This window comes from Equus przewalskii, chromosome 17 (genome assembly GCF_037783145.1).
Source record: "Equus przewalskii isolate Varuska chromosome 17, EquPr2, whole genome shotgun sequence".
In the NCBI taxonomy this organism is placed as follows: domain Eukaryota; kingdom Metazoa; phylum Chordata; class Mammalia; order Perissodactyla; family Equidae; genus Equus; species Equus przewalskii.
In genome coordinates, this window is record NC_091847.1 from 74,037,209 (window position 1) to 74,059,066 (window position 21,858).

Consider the following 21,858-nt stretch of genomic DNA (forward strand, 5'->3'; position numbering starts at 1 on the left):
TGTGTCAGCGATCATGATGATCTCTAAATGTGTCACAAAGGTGCAGTCAAGACCAATGAAATAATCTGTGGCACTGACCCTCAGATCTTTGCTACCCCCAGCCCTCTGATTCCTGAACTTCTCTGCCTCCCATTTCCTGCTTGTTTTTGGCTGCCATCTCAGGACTAACTGCCTTAACTCAAACACATGGAGGAAACTAAGGACTTGTTCCACACTTTCTAACATGTCCAAATCACACCATAGCAGGTGAATCCTAGCCCCTCCTTATATTGTCATCATTGACATCGTCGTCATCATCGTCATCATCATCATCGTCATCATCATCATCATCACTCTACTGATAGGAAAGCTCTTATAACCACTGTTTCCTGCTCTCCTAGGGGTTGGTCCATCTGCAGAGCGGACGGTTCTCGCCCCTGTCCCATCCTGAAGCAGCGGGCTCTCAGCACCCTCTGCTGGGCTCTGCCTGCAGCTCAGAACCTCTCTCTGCAAAGGAACCAGCGGGGCCTTTCCAAGTGCTACCAGGGAGGTCGCCTGAGGGAATTAAACAGAGGCACCGACTTCAAAGGCATTCCTGCTGAGTGGAAGGCGGTGCTCCAATTATGCTCCTTCCCTGGATCCCCAAATGGCAGCTTTTCAAATCTTGACATCCAGGCCCTGTAAATTACTTTCCTGATCTTTAAGGGGGCAGCACTGGTTGAATTCAGGGAGCTGTGGACTATGCATCCCTGGCCCACCTCTGTGACCCTCTATACACCAGTAGAAGCTTCTGAAGACCGGAAGCCAAGGTTTCCAATTAGATCATCCATGATTCATCCTTAATCTGTCACTTAACAGCTTTCAAATGCTGGTCAAGGCAACCCTTTTTTGGTTTCATAGCTGTAACATATGGATAAAAATCCATACATGCCTTGCCTGCCTCACAAGATGTTGTGACAATAAAAAGTGATAATTTGCTGAAAAGGACATTGAAAACTGTAAACTACTATGCAAAATCCAGTTATTCCTGCTTTGATATCAATGCCTATGCACTGATCCATAAAGTCAGTTTAGGAAAACAATAAAGCAAGTTCTTACAAATAAAATATATTAGCTGACATTTTCAAATCAACCAGATCAATAGAGCTATTAGTCTTCCCAAGCCTGGCTGGGATACAGCTCACAATAAGCAAAGCTGTCAGTCAACTGCAATGTAGTCTACAGATAGAAGAAGTGCCAGGATCGCCTCAGGCGCTAAGCCCAAGCCAAATCTGGTTAGAGCCCTGGGGGGCTGCTCCTCCTCCTACTCCATCCTCTGCCTTAGGAGTCAACACAGGGAATCAAGAAACCAATGCAAAGCGCTGGGGAGGGGAGGAGTCCCTGGGTGTTTAGCCAGGCTGCCAACTGCACACAAGAGGGGGTCTTTGTTACTCCCTCTTTGTTGAGGCCACCCTTTCCTCCTGGTGACATTGCTGCCTTGCAGTCTCAATCCTTGGTCACCTCTACCCATGCACTGGACTTCAGCGCCCTCCAGGGTGGGGTCTCTCCTCCCAGCCCCTAAAGCAGTACTGTCCAATGGCAGTAGAATATCATGTGTAATTTAGAGTTTTCTAGGAGCCATCTTTTTAAAAATGAAAAGAAACAGATTTAACTTTAAAAGTAGATTTTATTAGTCGAAAATATCCTAAATATTTTCATTTCTACCTGTAATCAATATAAAAAATCCCTGAGATATTTTATATTCTTCCCCCCCCATGCTAAGTCTTTGAAAATTGGTGTCCATTTGGACTAGCAGAATTCCAAGGGCTCGAGAGCCACAAGTGGCTGATGGCTACTGGATTGGACAGTGTAGCATTAACATGTGTCACCTGGTGCCATTTCTTTTCCTATACCCTCCAAGCCAAGTCTGCAAGGCTTCCCAAGTGCTGATGAGATGACCTGAGAGAAACAGTCTGTGGCTCAGTGGTAATAAGAGGGAATTAGAGGTGTCCAACCTCTCTACTCTGCCTTTTCCCTTAATAACCACCACATACCACACGCACATCCTTACACACACACTTGAACCACGAAGTTTCCTCCCTCTCCTCCTGGTAAATTAGGTATTTGAATGGGAACAGTGGCTTAACCCAAAAAGTGTTATTAAGGTGAGAATTTCAGGTCAAGTTGTGGGGAGTTAGTGGCAGATGTGCTGGGGGTATGGGAAGCCCTTACAGGGTTCCTCAAAACAAAAGGCGTGAGCGGCTATGTACTTTCTTTTGAGTTGGGACAGGCCTATCCAGTGCAGTGGCCAAGATAAGGAATAATGAAGGTTCTGGTAATTTAAGGACAGCAGAGTTCGCGAATGTAATCACCTCCACTGTTTCTTGGCTCTTGGTTTAATTCAACGAGCATGTGGTGAGCACTTACCAAGTATCCTGCTAGACAGTGAATACTCTGAAAATAGGACCATCTCTTCCTCATCTCCGTATGGTCAATGTCTCAACTGGTGAGTTTACACTATTTCAGCCAAAAGCAAAAGACGGTTGATGTTTCCATATTCCTGTGCCACTTTATTTCAGATAAGTAAACATTTGGGAGGCTTCCTCAAACGTGAAACCCACTAGTGGAGCTCCATGCCTCTGTGGAGCTCTCCTGGGTGTGGGTGGGAGGAATTCCAGAGTGAAGACCACAATCAGGCCTCCATCGGCTGACAAAGGAGGGAAGTGAGGTCACCACATCTCGAATGTATCTATAAAGAGATTTTTACAGTCAGGTAAGTTTCTTGGAGAGAAGGAGGGGAGTAGTTGGGCAGTTGCAAGAATTTTAACAGAGCTTAGTCCACTTCATCTTTAAAGGCCCCAGGCAGAGCTCCAGGCTGGGCTGTGGGGAAGGGGGAGCAGGAGAAAAGGAAGACCCAACAGTCCCTAAGCCAGGGAACCTGGGGGTTTTATAGCCCAAGCAGCCAAATGGGATGTTTGTACTCTTAGAAAGGCATCTTGAGCTTTTGATCCTTGCAAGCCACCAAACCCCATGGATCATTTTGTAAACTACAAAATCACTAGCTTAAAAACAATATAATTTAGCCAGGTCAATCCATAGGCATCCCAAACCGTACTCTGTGGCTTACTGCAGAGAAACCTGGAACAAAAAACTCCCTGGCCTGGGACAGTTCCCAGGGAATCACAAACTGGAACTTCTTTGGTCATCTCATATGTGGTCCATGCAAACAGCTCAACCAGGATGGATTGTGCTCCAAAGGCCCATCTGTAAGTCCACTTACACTGAAACCCGAATGCACTGTCCCATGGAAACGTGATTGTTGATTAGGGCCCCGGCCTATCCTGCAAGGACTGTTAACCCATGGTGTTGCTGAAATATGATACCTTTCTGACGAAAAGTAGTAGGGTGCTGTGTCACTGCCACACTAGGAATTAAGCACTAAAGGAAAATAAATACATTGAAAAAGAGCTGGACATTCAGAAGAGAAGCTGAGGTTGGAGGGAGGTTCCATCCATCACCTGCCACCTCATCCCCACAACGAATAGTCTGAGAGTCTGAGACCCAGGGCCCTTGCCCTACCCACCCACGGAGGGCTTGGGACTGTCCCCTCCAGGCCCTCCTCCCCTGGATGACGGAAGAAGGGATTTTCTCCAGTGTTGCCATCAGACAAGCACCGTTCCTTCCCCAATACTGCCCCCTCCTGGAGAAGGGAGTTCTCTCCCCAAAGCACCGTCCGGGTTAAACTTCCTCCTTCCTGCAGAGGAGCAGAAAGAAATCCTCTTGGAAAGACACCCAAACCAGCGAGGGGCAAAAGGGAGCCGGGAAATTATTTTCTGGGTGAATCTCTTCTCTGAACGTAGGGAGGACAAGCCAAAAGGGCTGGTGCTGGTCCCTCAACCTAGAGAGCAGAGCAGGTGAGGGAAAGAATTCTGGAGAATTCTGGGCTCTTTGATAACCAAACATCTGTGATTATGAAATCTAACATCAATGAAGTCGACACATGCTACATTTTATAATTGATCAATAAATCTGTGTTAACTTCAATATTCTAGTTTTCTTTTCGTATATTGAAGCAAACAATTTTTTCAGATCACCAACTTTTCAGTAGGCCCCAGAAAAGCTCTAAAGCCCTAAGAATTGTGCCTGTGGCCAAGCGTTCCTAGCCTTCTGGGATACAGCATGATTATCAGCATGAATGTCGGGCATGTCCCTGAACTGATGTCAGCCTTAGTATGGATCCTGTTAAGGTATAACCAACATCACAATTTCAGGAATTTTTCTTGTACATCTGGAAGCACCTAATGAGATGGAATAGAAAAACTGGCAGCCTGGAGCAAAATTAAAATGGACTGTAGGACTGCCCACTAATTCTGCTTCCAGGGATCCATCGTACAGAAACATTTGCAAACGTATACAAAAAAAGAGTGTACAAAGATATTCACTGTAGCGCTGTTTATAATCCTGAAAACTTGGAAGCAACCCAAGCATCCTTCAGAAGGGAATGATTAAATGGCAAATATACATTGCTGCCATACTATACTCTGCCACACTGAATGCTATTCAGTGGTTCGGAAAGAAAGAAGTAGACTTATATTTGCTGATGTCTAATCCTTTGAAGACAGGTTTTTAAGTGAAAAAGGGTTTCAAAATAATCTGAGCCCAAAGATAATGCCTAAAACCATATATAGTTTCTCTCTGTATATGTGTGTGTATATATATAAACACATAGAATAAAGGGCTGAAAAGAGACACAGCTTACTCTTAGGAGGGGAGTGGACTTTTTTATTTTTCACGGAGTGGGTATGAAAGCAGCTTATCCAGTCTTTGTGTACTTCTGTATAGTTTGCATTTTTTTTATAATGGAAAAGTATTCATGTATTAGTCGTATGATTTTAAGATTATATATAAATAATAACAAAAGTCCTGTAATGTTATATGTCTAGTTGGGGTGGGTCCAGGCTTGAGCTTAAGACTTGTCTCCCCTTGGGACTTGGCGTGTCTGAGCATGTCTGATGGGGCAGAATTTTCAAGACAGGCAAAGAGCCACCTGGGAGAGGTTTTGTCCCAAGGGAACAGAGAGGCAGGCACACGTGTCGCCTAATAGTGGAGGCCTGGTGGGTGGAAGGGAGGAGCAGGTGCAGCCCAGCCCGTGCAATTTGCTGTGAAACAGGGGCAGGTGGGCTCCGCCGTTAACTGATGCCTGGGAAGTAGATGATGGCTACTCAGGGGCCTGGAGAGGAAGGACGCTGGGCAGATGTGGACGCCAAGTATTCCTCTTCCTTACTCCCTGAACTTGGGTTTTCTTCTGCATTCCTCATCAGGATAAATGTCACCAAGTTTAAAAATCTGCAGGCCTGTTCCTCCCTTTCTCTTGTCCCCCACATCTAGGTCACCAAGCCCTGTTAATTTCCCCTTCAAATGCACCTCCCATCCGTCCAGCCCCACTGTGACGCCTTTGTTCTGGCCAGGAGGAGCATAGCCTTCCTGCCTCAAACTGTCCACCGCACAGCTGCCTGGAAAATCTTTCTGAAATACTGAAGATTACTTTACCTTCTTCAATCCCACAGCTCTTCCAAGTTCCTTGGAAAGTCATGCCTGGCTCCAGGCTGACCAGCTCATCTCTGCCACTCTCCTGCCTCTCCTCCTTCTGGGGCATGTCTGCACATCCTGCTTTCCAGGCACAAAGTGACCAGCTTCTCCTGTACCTAATGTGTTTACATCCAGGCCTTTGCATCCTCTATTTCTTCTGCTCGAAATGTCCTCTGCGGACTTTTCCATCTGGCAAACTCTTACTCATCCTTCAAGACCCAGGTGAAAAAAATCCCACTCCTTCCCTCCCTAAGCAGAGTCGGTGAGTCCATCCTCTGTGCTCCCCAAACACCTCACATGTGCATCCGTCACAGTGGGGTCACACTGTATGACCATGGCTGTTTCCAGGCTTGTCTTCCAATATAGATCATAGCTCTTCCAGGATAGGCTTGCATCATCCATTCATTCAACAAACATTTATTAAGTATTTACTATATGGCAGGCACTATTCTGCGCACTGGGATTAGCAGTTAACAAGATAGACAAAGCTCTTGGAATTTCATTTTAGTAGGGGAGAAAAACAAAAAGGGAGATAAATACTGAAAAGGGCTATGAATGCAAAAAAATTAGTGTAAGAGGACAGAGTGAGGAGTCGGGGTCTCTGCAATTTGAGCTGATATTTTAGGTCGGGGAAGACCTCTCTGAGGAAGTGACATCTGAGCAGAGACCCAAATCAAGTGAATCTCTGGGGACAGTTGGGGCAGTGGAGGAGGATTCCAAGAAGAAACAGCTAGTGCAAAGGACCTGAGCTGGGCATGAACTAGGTGCGTTCCAAGTACAGTGAGCAGGTTGGCATGGCTGGAGCGGAGGGAGCAACGAGCAGAGCATAGAAGATGAGGAAGGAGAGAGAGGCAGGGACCTGGAAGGTCATGGTCAGGAGTTTGGATTCTATTCTGAGTGTTGATGGAGTGGTTTGATTTAATTTTTAGAAAGGTCATCCAGGCTGCTACGTGGAGAACAGACAGTATGGCATGGGGGTGGGGTGGAAGAAGGGAGATGATCAGGAGGCTCCTGCTGTGATCCACGGAAGGGATGCTGGTGGCCTGGACCAGGAAGGCGGCACGGGAGGTGGAGAGGAGTGTCCAGATTAGACATATTCGGGGGCGGAGATTCTACAGCAGTTCCTGAGGGCTCGGAAAAGAGAGGAGCCGAAGGTGAGGTCAAGTTCTTGGCCCTAGTAACTGAGTGATAGGAAATGAATTATCCTATTTCTTTTCATACATCCTCCTCATATGGTGCTTAATACACAGCAGGTTGTCAAGATATTTCTGTTGAACTTTGGTCTGCGACTACAATGTGTCATGACTGTCATCTCAAGAGCACTAATTTAGTCAGTCTTATGTAGTATTTTTATGAACACTCTTATCTTGATATGGAATTTAAAAAAAATTTTTTTAAAGATTGGCACCTGAGCTAACATCTGTTGCCAATCTTCTTCTTTTTCTTTTGTTTTCTCCCCAAAGCCCCCCAATACACAGTTGTATATTCTGGTTGTAGGTCCTTCTGTTTGTGCTGTGTGGGACGCCGCCTCAACATGACCTGATGAGTGGTGCTAGGTCCGCACCCAGGATCTGAACCTGTGACACCCCGGGCCGCCGAAGCGGAGCACGGGAACTTAACCACTTGGCCATGGAGCTGGCCCCTTGATATGGAATTTTAAATCAGAAATCCGGTGCTAGGACCCACCCTTCAGCAGAGGTGCTTAAGTTCTGAGTGCTAAGCTCTGTGTGTGTGCGTGTACATGTGTGTGCACACGTGTGTTTTTATCTCCACAGAGAACGTGGCCGGAAGAAAAGTCAATATCTTAGCTTCAGTTGTAAATGGTATTTGGTTTCTTCACAGCGTTCCTGTGTTTTGAAAAGTACTTAACAAAGGGTGATGAGGACGCAAGTAGGCATGGAAAGAATTCAGCAGAGCCTGTGAATGACAGCTCAGCCTCTCTCTCTCTCTCTCTCTCTCTCTCTCACACTCACACACACACACACACACACTCCTCTGGGCAGTATGCCAACACAAATGCCTTACATGTCTTCAGCTAACCTTACATGTGATTCTCTGTCACACCACATATGTAACAATGTGCTAAATTACTAAAACAGAAACGATAATAATCTGGAAAACACTTTCCCAATTCCACCTTGAAGTCAACCTCCGTCATCACAGAAGATCAGTTTTTTTACTGCCTCTTTGCGGCAGCTTCTGCTTGAAGAATGAGTGCTATTTGATGCAACAATGTACTTCTGTTTTGGGATCAAGGGGTACAGTAAGAGATGGGGGCTTCTTAAGAAATGCTGGGTCTGAGAGAGGCCTGCAAGACTCAGTGAAGACCCTGGACTGAAAGCCACATGTTTACAGGCGTTTCTGCAGCAAGGGTGTATATGTGATAGATGTAGTCCTGAGAATGTCGAGTTCTGTGAAATCTTGCACTTGAACCAAACTTTTTGGAGAAAATATAGTTAGTGCAAACCACTCAAAATCTATGGAACTTGATAATTAGAGCACTACCAAATAAATAACAAGTAACACAATTTAAATGAATATACTAACACAATTTAAAGAGATAAGATAAATTCCTAGCAGAAAGTATTATGGTAAATACGGAATTTAAACAAAAATAAGTGAAATTATTTTGATGAAAGCGGCTTTAGATAGACAAAAGATGGTTACAAAGGTTTTGCTATTCCTCCCACTAGGAGAGTCTAGTTCCCCCTCCTTGAATCTGAGCTGGCCTAGGGACTTGCTTGACCAATAGAATACAGCAGAAATGATGTTCTAGGGCTTCTGAGGTTAGAGCATAAGAAGGCTTAGAGCTTCCCCCACAGACTCTGAGAATGCTGGCATTGGGAGAAATCAGCTGCCATGTAAGAAGGGGAACCACCTGAGATCAACACACTGTGAGGCAGCCTCAGCTATTCACATGGAGAGGGAAGAGAGAGAGAGAGAAACCCAGCCAGCCCTGAGCTGTTCTGGCCCCCAATCCACTGGAGTCATCCTAGCTGAGACCCAGATGCTGATAGCAGAGTGGAGATGTCCTTTCCAAGCCTTGCCAGAATTGCCAGTACATGGGTAAATTCAATATTTATGTAGTTGTAAACCACTAAGTCTAGGGGTGGCTTGTTATGCGGCAATAGATAAATGAAACAGAGCTGAAAGGAAGAGTTGAGGTTGCTGAACTATGGCGAAAAAAGCAAAATACGCAGTGATGGGCAGAAGCAGCCAATCAGGTAAACTGAGCCAAGGAGAAGACTGCTGGGGAGATGGTTCTCACTCCCGCGGCACTGGGGTCTGAGGTGTATTCAGTGCTTTACTTTCACCTGCTGTCACTTCCTGGCGTAAAATGTTAAAATGCTAGGAAAAACCACATTTAAGTGAACACTGATATTGGTATCGTTACCCTAATTACTAATAGCATATGAGCTAATTCTTATTAAAAAAATATCAGTTGCAGAAGGACAGACTGTACTCGCTTTGGAAGCCCACGTTGTCCACAGTGTAGACTGAAATGTCTTGACTGTTTCTTTGGATTTTGTACTTCTGGTTGAATTCAGAAGCACTCTGTGGGTAACTGAGAGCAGGCAGAAAAAAGCTGGTGAACCCAAGAGAGAGAGAGAAGAGCTCCAATGCATAAACAGGGCGCCCTCCTTAATGACGGGTAATGACAGGAGAACAGGGAACAGAACACTTCCTGCTCCTCCTACCTCTCCTTGAGATCAGGGAAAGCATTCGCTCTTTCACCAGGAAATAGAATGTTAACTGTAGGTAGGGATGTCCAATCTCACTGCCTCAATGCAATACTACGCTACACGTTCCAGCCGGTACAATAAGGTAAGAAAAAGAAGTTAAAGGCATGCAGATGAAAAGAAAGAAGTAAAACCATCCTCTTTCACAGACAATATGATCCTTTCCGTAGAAAATCCTAGGACTCTACAAAAACTGTTAGAACTAGTAAACACTACTACAAGCTCATGGCATACAGGATTAATATAAATAACCAGTTGTATTTCTATATGCCAGCAACAATCTGAAAGTGAAAATAAGAAGACAATTTCATCCATAATAGCATCAAAAAGAATAAAATACTTAGGAATAAATTTTACCCAGTGCAAGACCTGTATACTGAAAACTACAAAACTTTGCTGAAAGAAAAGAAAGATCTAAATAATTGAAGCAATGGTCCATGTTTGTGGAATATTTTTAAGATGTCAATTCTTCCCAAATTGACATATAGATTCAACATAATCCCTATAAAAATCCAAACAGACTTGTTTGGTATTTTTTTTAGAAATTGGCCAGCTGATCCTATAATTTACATGCAATGCAAAGGACTTAAAATAACCAAAACAATTTTGAAAAAGAATGAAATGGGAGGACGTACAGTACTTGATTTTAAAAGTTACTATAAAGCTACAACAATCAAGATAGTGCATAAGGATAAAAATATGGGTCAGTGGAATGGAATGAAAAGTCCAGAAATAATTGCTTACATTTATAATCAGTTGGCTTTCAACACAGGTGCCAAAACAATGGAATGGGGGAAGGATAGTCTTTTCAATACATTGTGCAAAGACAGTTGAATATCCACATGCAAAACAAACAAGAACTTAGATCCTTACTTCCTACTATACACAGGAGAATGAAAAGACAACTCCCTGACTGGCACAAAATATTTGCAAGTCACATATCTGACAGAGAATTTGTGCCCAGAATATAGAAAGAACTCTTAAGCCTCAACCTTAAAAAACAACTAACCAGTAAAAAGAAGGGGCAATATTTGCAAAGACATTTCCTCAGAGAAGACGTAAAGATGCCAAATAAGTACATGAAAAGATGCTCATCATTATTAGTCATTAGGGAAATGCGTGTTAAAACCACACTGAGAAACTAGTACACACCATTTAGAATGATGAAATTAACAAAACAAAACAAAAAGAGAACACCAAGTGACGGGGATGATGTGGAACAACTAGAACTCTCTCACACTTTTGGTAGAAATACCGCGTAAAACCACTTTGGAAGATGGTTTGTCAGTCTCTTATAAGCAATCACTTACCAAAGGACCCAGTAATCCCACTCCTAGGTATTTACTCAGGAGAAATGAAAACTTAGGGGGGCCAGCCTGTTGGCATGGTGGTTAAGTTCACACATTCTGCTTTGGCAGCCTGGGGTTCGCCAGTTCGGATCCCGGGTGTGGACCTATGCACTGCTTATCAAGCCATGCTGTAGCAGGCGTCCCACATATAAAAAATAGAGGAAGATGGGCATGGGTGTTAGCTCAGGGGTAATCTTCCTCAGCAAAAAGAGGGGGATTGGTGGCAGATCTTAGCTCAGGGCTAATTTTACTCAAGAAAAACCAAAATGAAAACAGGTTCTCACAAAAGTCTATATGTGAATGTTTTTAGCAGCTTTATTCATACTTGCCCAAACTGTAAAGAACCCATAAGTCCTTCAACTGGTGATGGATAAGCAAACTGTGGCACATCTATATAATGGAATACTACTCAGCCACAAAAAAGAGCAAACTATTAATAAATGTAACAACATGGCTGAAACTCAAAAGGCCACATACTGCATGATTCCATTTCCATGACATTCTGGAAAAGGCAAACTATAAGTGACGGAGAACAGATCAGTGATTGTCAGAGGATATCGGTGAAAGAGGGTGTGACCACAATGGAGCAGCACAAGGGAATTTTTGAGGTAACAGAACTGTTCTGTATCTCATTTGTGGCAGTGGTTACATGACTCTGCATTTGTCAACACTCACTGAACTATACACCAAAAAGAGAAAATTTTCCTGTATGCAAATTTGAAAAATAAATTTAAACAAATCTGGTAACATTCTTATTCCCCATCCATTGTATACGACTTCTTTTTTCTTTTTGGGAACTTTTAGAATTTTCTCTTTGTGCCTAATGTTCTAAAATTTCACATTCTCGTGCATTGGTATGCATATTGTTTTCGTTGTTCTAAGTCCTACATGGGGCTTTTAAATCTATAAATGCATAACTTTCAATTGTAGGAAATTTTCTTGAAATATTTCTTTAAAAATTCCCTCCCCAAGGTTTGTCATATTCTCTCTTCGTGGAATTTCTATTAGTCAGGTGTTAGTGCTCCTGGATTGGTTCTTTTTTCTTTCTTTTTGTTTTTTAAAGCATCACATACCATAAAATTCACCCGTTTAAAGCGTTCAATTCAATGGCTTTTAGTATATTCACAGAATTGTGCAAGCATCACCATAAACTAAGTTTACAACATTTTCATCATCCCCAAAAGAAACCATGTAATAATTAACAGCCGTTCTCCATTCCCTAACCAGATTGATTCTATAATTAGTTTTTCTTTTCTCTTATATTTTGCATCTCTCTCTTTTTAAACTGCTTTCTGTAGATTTTCTCAGAATGTGCACATTCTATTCCTTCTACTGATTTTTAAAAATTAAGTTAGTATTGTATTTTTAATTTAAAAGAGTTATATATGCAGTTGTAAGAAATAATTACAGAGAAATGCTGTATATCCTTCACCCAGTTTCCCCCAATGATAACATCTTGCATAGCTATAAAATAACATCATGAACAGGAAATTGGCATTGATACCATCCACCAGTTTTGCATGCACTCCTTTTTGTGTGTATCTAGTTCTATGTAATTTTAATCACATGTGTAGATTGATGTGCCTACCATCACATCAAGAACAGAACAGTTCCATCACACAGATCGCTCTCATAGCCACAGGCACCTGTCTTCTCCACCTCCCCTCAACCTTGGCAACCACTAATCTGTTCTATATCTCTACAATTTTAGCATTTTGAAAATATTATATAAATGAAATCATGTAACCTTTTCAGATTAGCCTTTTTCACTTAGCATAATTCCCTTGAGATCCATTCAGGTTGCCATATGCATCAATAGTTTGCTCCTTTTTATGGCTGAGTAGGATTCTACAGCATGGATTTACCACAATTTATTTAACCATTCACCTGCTGAAGAACATTTGAGTTGTTGCCAGTTTTGGGAACATCTGTGTATGGGTTTTTGTGTGAACATAAGTTTTCATTTCTCTGGGATAAATGCCTAACCGCGCAATTGCTAGCTCATATGATAAACATATTCCAGTTTATATATTTCAGACACAAGCCTTTTGTCAGATACCTGTTTTGCAAATATTTTCTACCTATCTGTAGCTTGTCTTTTCTTACTCTTCACAGGGTCTTTCAGAGACCAAAAAAAGGAAATTTTTAATTTTGATGAGATAGAATTTATTCATTTTTCCTTTTATGGATCATGCCTTTTGTGTCAAGTCTAAAAGCTCTTTGCCTAGCCCTAGGTGCTAAGGATTTTATATATTTTTTTCTAAAAGCCTCACTTTCAAGTTAATTTTTGTATAAGGTGTGAGGTTTAGGTTAATGTTCTTTTTTCCTTTTCTTTTGCTTTTGCCTATGATTCTAATTGTTCCAGTAATATTTGTTGAAAAGCTATCCTTCCTCCATTGAATTGCTTTGGTATCTTGGTCAAAAGTATTTGCAAATCATTTATTAGACAAGGAGTTGATCTCCAAAATATATAAAGAACTCATACAACTCAACAAAAACCAAACAACCAGATCAAAAAATGGGCAGAGGATATGAACAGACATTTTCCCAAGAAAGATATACAGATGGCCAACAGACATGAAAAGATGCTCAACATCACTAATTATTAGGGAAATGCAAATCAAAACTACAATGAGATGTCACCTTACATTGGTCAGAATGGCTATAATTAATAAGACCAAAAACAACAAATGTTGGAGAGGATGTGGAGAAAAGGGAATCCTCACACACTGCTGGTGGGATTGCAAATTGGTACAGCTACTATGGAAAACAGTATGGAGATTTCTCAAAAAATTGAACATAGAAACACCATATGACCCAGCTATCCTACTACTAGGTATTTATCCAAAGAACTTGAAATCAATGATCCAAAGAGATTTATGCACCCCTATGTTCATTGCAGCATTATCTGCAATAGCCAAGATGTGGAAGCAACCCAAGTGCCCTTCTACAGATGAGTGGATAAAGAAGATGTGGTATATACATATACAATGGAATACTACTCAGCCATAAAAAAGACAAAATTGTCCCATTTGCAACAACATGGATGCACCTTGAGGGTATGATTTTAAGTGAAATAAGCCAGACAGAGAAAGACAAATACTACGTAATTTCACTATATGTGGAAGATAACAAATACATGGATAAAGAGAACAGAATAGTGATTACCAGAGGGGAAGAGGGTGAGGGATGGGCAAAAGGGATAAAGGGGCACGTATGTATGGTGATGGATAAAAATTAGACTACTGGGTGTGAGCACGATGAAGTGTATTCAGGAATTGATAAACAATAATATACACCTGAAATTACACAATGTTATAAACCATTATAATTCCAATAAAATTACTTGAAATAAAATCAGTAGGGTATATTTGTATGTGTCTATTTTTGGATTCTCTATTTCTCTTCCATTAATCTATACGTCTATCCCTCTACCAATATTATACTGTCTTCATTGTTATAACTGTATAACAAGCCTTAGCACTGAGTAGAGTGATTCTTCCCACTTTATTCTTTTTAAGAATTGTTTTAGCCATTTCAGATCCCATACATTTCCATATAAATTTAAGAATAAGCTTGTCTAAGTCTGCAAAAAACCTTGATGGGATAGAAATTGTACTAAACTTATAGATCAATTTGGGGAGAGTTGACATCTCTGCTATGTTAAATCCTCCAACCCATGAATATAGTATGTATCTCCATTTACTCATGATTTCTTTTTGATTTCTTTCATCAGCATCATATAATTTTCAGGATACAAATCCTGTACATAGTTTGCTAGATTTCAACCTAAGTATTTTTGTACGTGTGAAGTAGTTATAAAGAGCATTGTGTTTTTAATTTTGGTTTGTACATGTTCATTGTTAGTATATCTTTATTTTTTTAATTCTTCCTTTTTAATAACTTTGTACTCCTTTCTCATGGACAAAGTATCTTCTGTTTTCTTATTAATAATATTAGGGTAATTTATATAATTTTCTTTTCATCTTCTCGCCTCATTGCCTCTGCTTTTTCCAAGTTCTTTTTTTCTGTCTTGTTTGCCTGTTTTGTTGTTTCTATCTTTCATGTTGGAGGGGCTTCCTTCAAATGTATTACAGTCTTTGCCTGTCTGCTTACATAAGAAAGGGTCACACGCCGTATGATTCCATTTATACAAAATGTCCAGAATAGGCATATTTATAGAGATAGTAAGTTGATTGGCAGTTTCCAGGGGCTGGAGGGAACGGGGAGTGACTGATAGCAGGTATGGCTTTTTTCCTTTGGAATGGGTGATGAAAATCGTCTGAAATTAGATAGAGGTAATGATTGTACAACTTAGTGAATGTTCTACAAACCTCTGAACTACTTACTCTAAAAGGGTGGACTTTAAGGTATGTGAACGATATCTTAAAGCTGTTATCAAATATAAAGAAGTAACAGTGGCTTAAAAAAATGATGCACTGCCCTTCACCTCCTGTTTTCCAGTCCACACCTAAAATGCAGCCTTCCTCTCAGCCTGTGCTTCCAAACTCTTAGCCTCTTTGGTTTGACATCTTCAGATACTCCTTGAAAATTGAAAGTCTTCTAGGGCAGGGATCCCAAAGTTTGGCCAAGGGAATATACCATCGTCATAAGTTTTACCATTTTAGCACATTACCTATATTATTATTAACATGACATTAAAAAAAATTAACTCGGACTTAACATTAATGCCTACTTCACTATTACCTAGGAAGTAAATACCCCTGAAACCATAGATTTGATGTGCTAGTGTGGAGGTTTAAAAATATGTCCATACATTTTTGACATACCTCCCTTTAAAAGGTGTAGGCTAATTTCCCTATCCTTGCGTGTAGGGGAGAGTTGGCAACTGACTTTTAAGGAACAGAATAGGTAAGTGACAGTGTGTGCTTCAAAGACTAGATCAGAAAGGGCACAGTGACTTCCTCCTTGTTCTCTCTCTCAACTACAAACTCTGGGAAATGCTGGATAATACAACATGAGAGCAATCGACTAGCCATATAGAGAGGTCCATATGCGGCAGACCGGAGGCCTCCTCTCAGTGGCCGTGTGAGTAACCATCTTGGAAGTAGCTCATGAGCCCCAGTGAAGGCTTCAGATGACTGCAGCCCGGTCAACATCTTAGCCTTATGAAGGTTTCTGAGCCAGAACTGCCCGGCTAAGCTGCTCCCAAATTTCTGACCTACATAAATTATGAGATAATAAATGTTTGTTGTTTTAGCCACTAAGTTTTGGAGTAATCTTTTATACAATAATAGATAATTGTCTTAGTCAGTTTGGGCTGTTATAACAAAAATACCATACACGGGCGGCTTAAACAACAAACATTTATTTCTCACAGTGATGGAGGCTGGGAAGTCTGAGATCAAGGCTCTGGCAGATTTGGTGTCTGGGGAGGGCCGCTCCCTGGTTCATAGATGGTTGTCTTCTCACTGTGTCCTCACAGGGCAGAGAGAGAAAGAGAGAGCTCTGGGTTCTTCCTCCTTATAAGGGCTCCAATCCCTTGATGGGGGCTCCACCCCCATGACCTCATCCAAACCTGATTACCTCCCAAAGCCCTACCTGCAAATACCATCACTTTAAGGACGAGGCTTCAACATATGAATGGAGGGGAAGGGACACAAGCATTCAGTCCACAGCAATAATTAATACTTCTAGTTATATGTTTCTCTAGTACACATTACGTAGTATAATCAAATGGCTTTTTCCAACAGGGGTTATACAAGAGAATCAAGCAGAAAATTATTGGAGTGGCTATTTTTCTGAAGTCACTAGGATGTATGCTGTGTACCCAAGGACGATACACAGCTACAGCTGTTCTGGGTGCATGGTGAGAAGATAATTCGTTACACACGATGGACGCCCTGGAGCACTAGGGGGTTTTTTGTTTGTTTTTTTTTAAAGAGTGCCACCTGAGCTAACATCTGTCGCCAATCTTCTTTTTTTTTTTTCCTTCTTCTTCTCCTCAAAGCCCCCCAGTACGTAGTTGTATATTCTAGTTGTAGGTCCTTCTGGCTCTGTTATGTGGGACGCCGCCTCAGCGTGGCCTGATGCGCGGTGACACATCCGCACCCAGGAGCTGAACCAGCCAAACCCAGGGCCACCTAAGCAGAGTGTGAACTTAACCACCCAGCCATGGGGCCAGCCCTAGAGTTTGATTCTCTCAGTGAACCCGGTTGAGAAGAGCTGGAGGGGGTTAACCACATAGACACTGGAGCTAGGCTACAGACCCAGGCTTTACCTGTAACTTCCTAAATCACCAAGGACAAATCACTTGATCTCCTTAGTCTCCTCTGTAACAGGGGACGGTAGTATCACCTACCATCTTCCTAGAGTTGTCAGGAGGATTAAATGAGTTAATACACATAAGGCACAATGTCTTGTGCATAGTAAACGTTAGTTAAATGTAAATTACTTTATTATAAACAACTAACTATTAAAAGAACAAGTGTTTGTTAATATAGCGCCTATGCCCATCTTGCATTATATTAGCGGTGTATATTCTACGCTAACCCAGGTGGTGAATGATTCCCTTTCCCCCACTGCCACTCCTCTTGAGTGAGCTTCTTCAAAAAGCTGATTAAACCTTCCAAGCAGCTAGAATACAACTCAATAAGAAACTGCTTCTGCTCAGGCAGCCTCAGTGACTGTGATCCCCAGCCTGCAGGGGTCAGTGGGGAGAATCACGGGTCAGCAGTGTGCAGTGAGGAAGGGGGAACATAAGAGAGCCTGGCACTTAGAATTTCTCACGGACCCCAAATGTGCTCCCGGGCAGAGAAGAAGCGCAAAATATTTACCTCTTTCTGTCTTTGTTTCTCCTTGGCGCTGCTTTTGAACTTTCAATGAAGTAGAAGTTAAACTCCAAACTGAGTGGAGCTTCTAAACTTTGGTTTGGAGCACGGGTTCATTATAAGCTTCAAGGAGAGACTGGTGCGTTGCTGACAGCCTGACTCCTGGAGAGCAGTTTTATACACAGGGAGAGTCTGACCCAAGGGTTTTACTATAACAGCTCTTCTGCATTAAATGAACCTAGTTATCTGTAATGGAAGAATAATCCTGTGATTTAACTGCTGATAATTCTTGTTCTGTGGATGAGAGCTATGTTACAACTGTGTTTGAAAAGAATTTTAAACTAACCCTACTGTGGGCAGGGCCCTCGGTGGGCACTGGAGTGCTAGTGTGAAGGGAGAAACTGTGTGTAAGAAGCATGTGATGTTTTTGCAGTGGTTTGAGGGCTGGGTTCGGTAATTATACTCTCGAATGCGAAAATCCAATGTGGCATAATGAAAAACACACCTCTGTTCTGCTTCCAAAACTAATTCCAAATACAGGACAGTCTTTGCCCGGGCTGACTGTGTTCCATAAAGCATGCACGCCCTCCACTTCTGTGTCTCTAAGAGCACCTGGACAAAAATAAGACGCCAGAAGAACACGCGCGCCTCCTCCCTTTTGTTCCTGTTTGCTCTTTTCCTCTAAGCTGCCCTTCTCATCACCCTGACTGCTCAGTTGACTTATTTGAAAACATACACAAAACCAGTCTTAATAGAAGAGAAAAGGAGTCATGTGGGTAGCAAATCAACTGTGAAGTTCAGTCACTGTTACAGTAAAATATTGTTTCTTAAAGTACCCTGCAGTTGTCAGAAGGGTACTTTGTATTGGGTAGGAATAAAAAGCCAGCAAAGATTACAGAGTTCAGTGTGAAAGCCCTTTTTAGCCACAGAATTCTCATCCAAGCCTCCCCTGCTACGTTGGATATTTGACTACAGAACACAAAAGAACCAACATTCACCCCATGGATTTTGAACCACACATGACGGACATTCACAGCATCTGTCTTCCCTTGTCTAATGGAATTTGCTGATCAAGAAAGGGGAGACATTTTCAGTCTTTCTGTGGGAGAACCAATGGGTATAAAAATATCGGGACCTTGAGCCAGATGGCCTAGTGGTTAAGGTTCGGTGCTCTCACTGCTTCAGTGGCCTGGATTCGCTTCCCAGTCACAGAACCACACCACCTGTCTGTCAGTTGACATGCCATGGTGGCGGCTCACATAGAAAGAACTGGAAGATCTTACAACTAGGATATACAACCATGCACTGGGGCTTTGGGGAGAAGAAAACAAAAGAGGAAGATTTGCAACAGATGTTAGTTCAGGGCAAATCTTTCCCTGCCCCCTCCCCCAAAAAAAAGACCTCCCCTTAGCTGCCTGCACGAGGGGCTTATATTAGTCACTGTTTATGTTATGCCGAGACCTTACCAGCTAGTGATGGAGCATCATTCTCTTTATGGGTACACAACGGAGAAGTTTTTCTCAGAACATGGTATCAGGATTGACTGTAGTTTGCATGAGCAGCTCTCACGAAAAGGTTTCTCTCCTTTTGCTTTTGATGCTGGGCAGCTCAGCCAAGTGCCTGCCCTTCTTTCACAAGTGCTACCACACATTTAGAGATGCATTTTGCCACATGATGTTATCCCAGGTTTTGGCTTCTTTGTCCTACTCGGATTTTCCCTTTTCCATAATTTCTTCACCTACTCTTTTTATCTTGCACTATATTTTTGCACGGAAGCAATCTCAAATCCCCGTTTGGGATAAGGCACGGTTTAAATTTCCAAATAAAGTGTCTAAAAAAAGAAGTGACTATATTCCTTCAGCAGTTATGCTGACCAGAGAAGAACCATTGCTTCCTTCACCATGTGACACATTTCAGAAGGTATCAGCCTGGGGGACTGAACTTCTCACCACTGCTAGGGGTCCACACATGGCTGACAGGCTGCCACACCTGCTTTCTTGACACTGCAGGACACAGGCCCCATGACCTAAGTCACAATGGTGGAACTTAGCCTGGCTTCAGCACCCAACAAAGACTCAGTCATAGGATCTCGGTGAGTACAGGGTAGCTATATTGAAGACAACATCCTGGATATATTTTGGTTTATCTTTTCTTTTTTTGTCATAACAACTGTTGCCATTAACTGAATTCTTACTGTGGTTTAAATCCTTTTTTTCCTCAAAAGTATGGAATGCTTTTACAAATTTGCATGTCATCCTTGCGCAGGAGCCATACTAATCTCTGTATCTTTCCCATTGCAGTATACGCGCTGCCGAAGCAAGCACTGTTTTGCTTTATCTTAGACATTCCTAGCAGGTTCTATCATCAAGAATTTGTTTTGCAACTACAGTTCCCTTTGGTGCGGTTGGTTACTTTGTTCCTGGTTGGGTCTTGATAGGATGAAGGAGCCCCTTAACCCCACACTCCCTCGCCCACACTTCCCTTACCTCTTAACCTCTAATTGAATTAGAAGGTTTTTTGGCTCTTCTTGAGCATCACCTCCAAACCAAAACCATAAAAAGACAGCTATAAGGCCCAAACCAAACCAAACACAACTGCACAGAAAACCAAACTCCTCTGTAACCACCAGCAGCACTGTAATAAATAAAGTTAAAGACAAATAATAAAATGAGAAAAATATCTGCAATATACAACCACAGGTCAATTTTGTTAATGTATAAATACTTCTTAAGAGTCAATAAGATAAAAAACAAAACCCCAGAAGAAAAATGAAGTAAAGGCATGAACAAGCAGTTGACTAAGAAGAAATACAAACAGACAAAAAAGTATGAAAAAGATATTTAATCTTACTATTATTTAAAACTGTAAATTAAGACTGTATTGAGAATTTTTTGTTTATCAGATTGGGGAAAAAAGTAAAAAGCATTATAAAACTTGATGGGGGGCCAGCCCAGTGGCATAGTGATTAAGTTTGGTGCGCTCTGCTTCAGCAGCCTGGGGTTCACAGGATCAGATCCTGGGCGTGGAGCTACATCACTCATCAAGCCACGCTGTGGCAGGTGTCCCACACACAAAATAGAGGAACATTGGCACAGATGTTAGCTCAGGGCCAAACTTCCTCACCAAAAACAAATAAATAAATAAAACGTGATAGGAATGTGGTTGAATTTTCCTGAACAAAAAAAAAAACAACTGATGATGAAGATGAAAAGCCTATAAAATGTGCTTAACTAACTCTCACACAGATCCATAAGGAAACCTGTACAGTTTGTGGTAGCAAGGAGAGGGAAGCAACCTGGATGTCCACTATTAGGGTCACGAATAAGTAAAACGCTTGCATACAGTGGACTGCCATGCAGCAATTATAATAAATTAGTTATAGCTTCAGATAACATGAATACATCTCAAAGTCACAGTATTTAAGTCTAATGTGTAATAAATAAAATGATATTTTTAGCACAGTGGCATTTGTATACACTAAAAGCACACGTACACACCACCACCATGAATTTTTCAAGGATATACATATTTCTACACGGAAAAATGGACAGTGAACTGAAGGGATAGATATTAAATCCACTAGGATGGGTACCTGGGAGGGTGGAAGACGAGGGATAAAGAGAATAAAAATAACATGACATAAAATAGAAAAAAAATGTCTGTGGACTACTGCGTCACTAACTGAGGTATAGGATAAACTCAGCTTTCGGCAGCTGAGGTGCCATCTATGGAAGCAGAAATTGCACTTCTGCTCGAATTTATTCTGCGACAATAATTAGTCTCTGTTGACCTTCTCCTTTTCAAAAAACTGAAGTAAAACATATTTCACAATCAAAAATCATAAACGTAAGGTCTAATGATTTTTCACACAGTGGACATACTCATGTAATCACCTCCCAGATCAAGAAATAGAACATTTTCAACTCCGAGAAGTCCTTTGAGTCCCTACCAAGCCATCACTGGCCCTCATCAAAGGTCACCACTATTCTGATTTCCCACACCATAGATTAGCTTTATCTGTTTTGACCTTCCTATAAATGGAATCATGCAGTACATAGGCTTTTGTGTCTGCTTCTTTCATTCTCTGTTTGTGAGATTAACCCCTGTTTTTGCAAGGGATAGTATGATATATGAATGTATAAACACATTCTATTATTGACGAACTTTAAGTTGCTCTCAGTTTTTGATTATTATGGATAAGGCTGCTATGAAGAGTCTTGTCCATGACTTTTTGGACAACTGCATGCTTTTCTCTCGGAGAAGAGGAGTACCAAGGAGAGGAATAGTTGGGTCACAAGATCTGTATGTGATCAGCTTTACTAGATACTGCCAACCAGTTTTCCAAAGCGACTGTATCAATTTTTATTTCCACCAGCAGTATATGAGAGCTTTACTGGCTCCACATCCTTGCCAACACTGGGAATTGCCAGT

The 21,858-nt window shown here is 41.7% G+C and overlaps 1 non-coding gene across 1 annotated transcript; it reads right to left on the reverse strand.

The window, feature by feature from the left end:
* Positions 1-19,646: 19,646 nt before the first annotated feature.
* LOC139076883 (U6 spliceosomal RNA) lies at positions 19,647-19,751 on the reverse strand. The gene has a single exon (XR_011528920.1). It is a non-coding gene; the product is annotated as a U6 spliceosomal RNA (small nuclear RNA).
* Between the last annotated feature and the right edge of the window lie 2,107 nt (positions 19,752-21,858).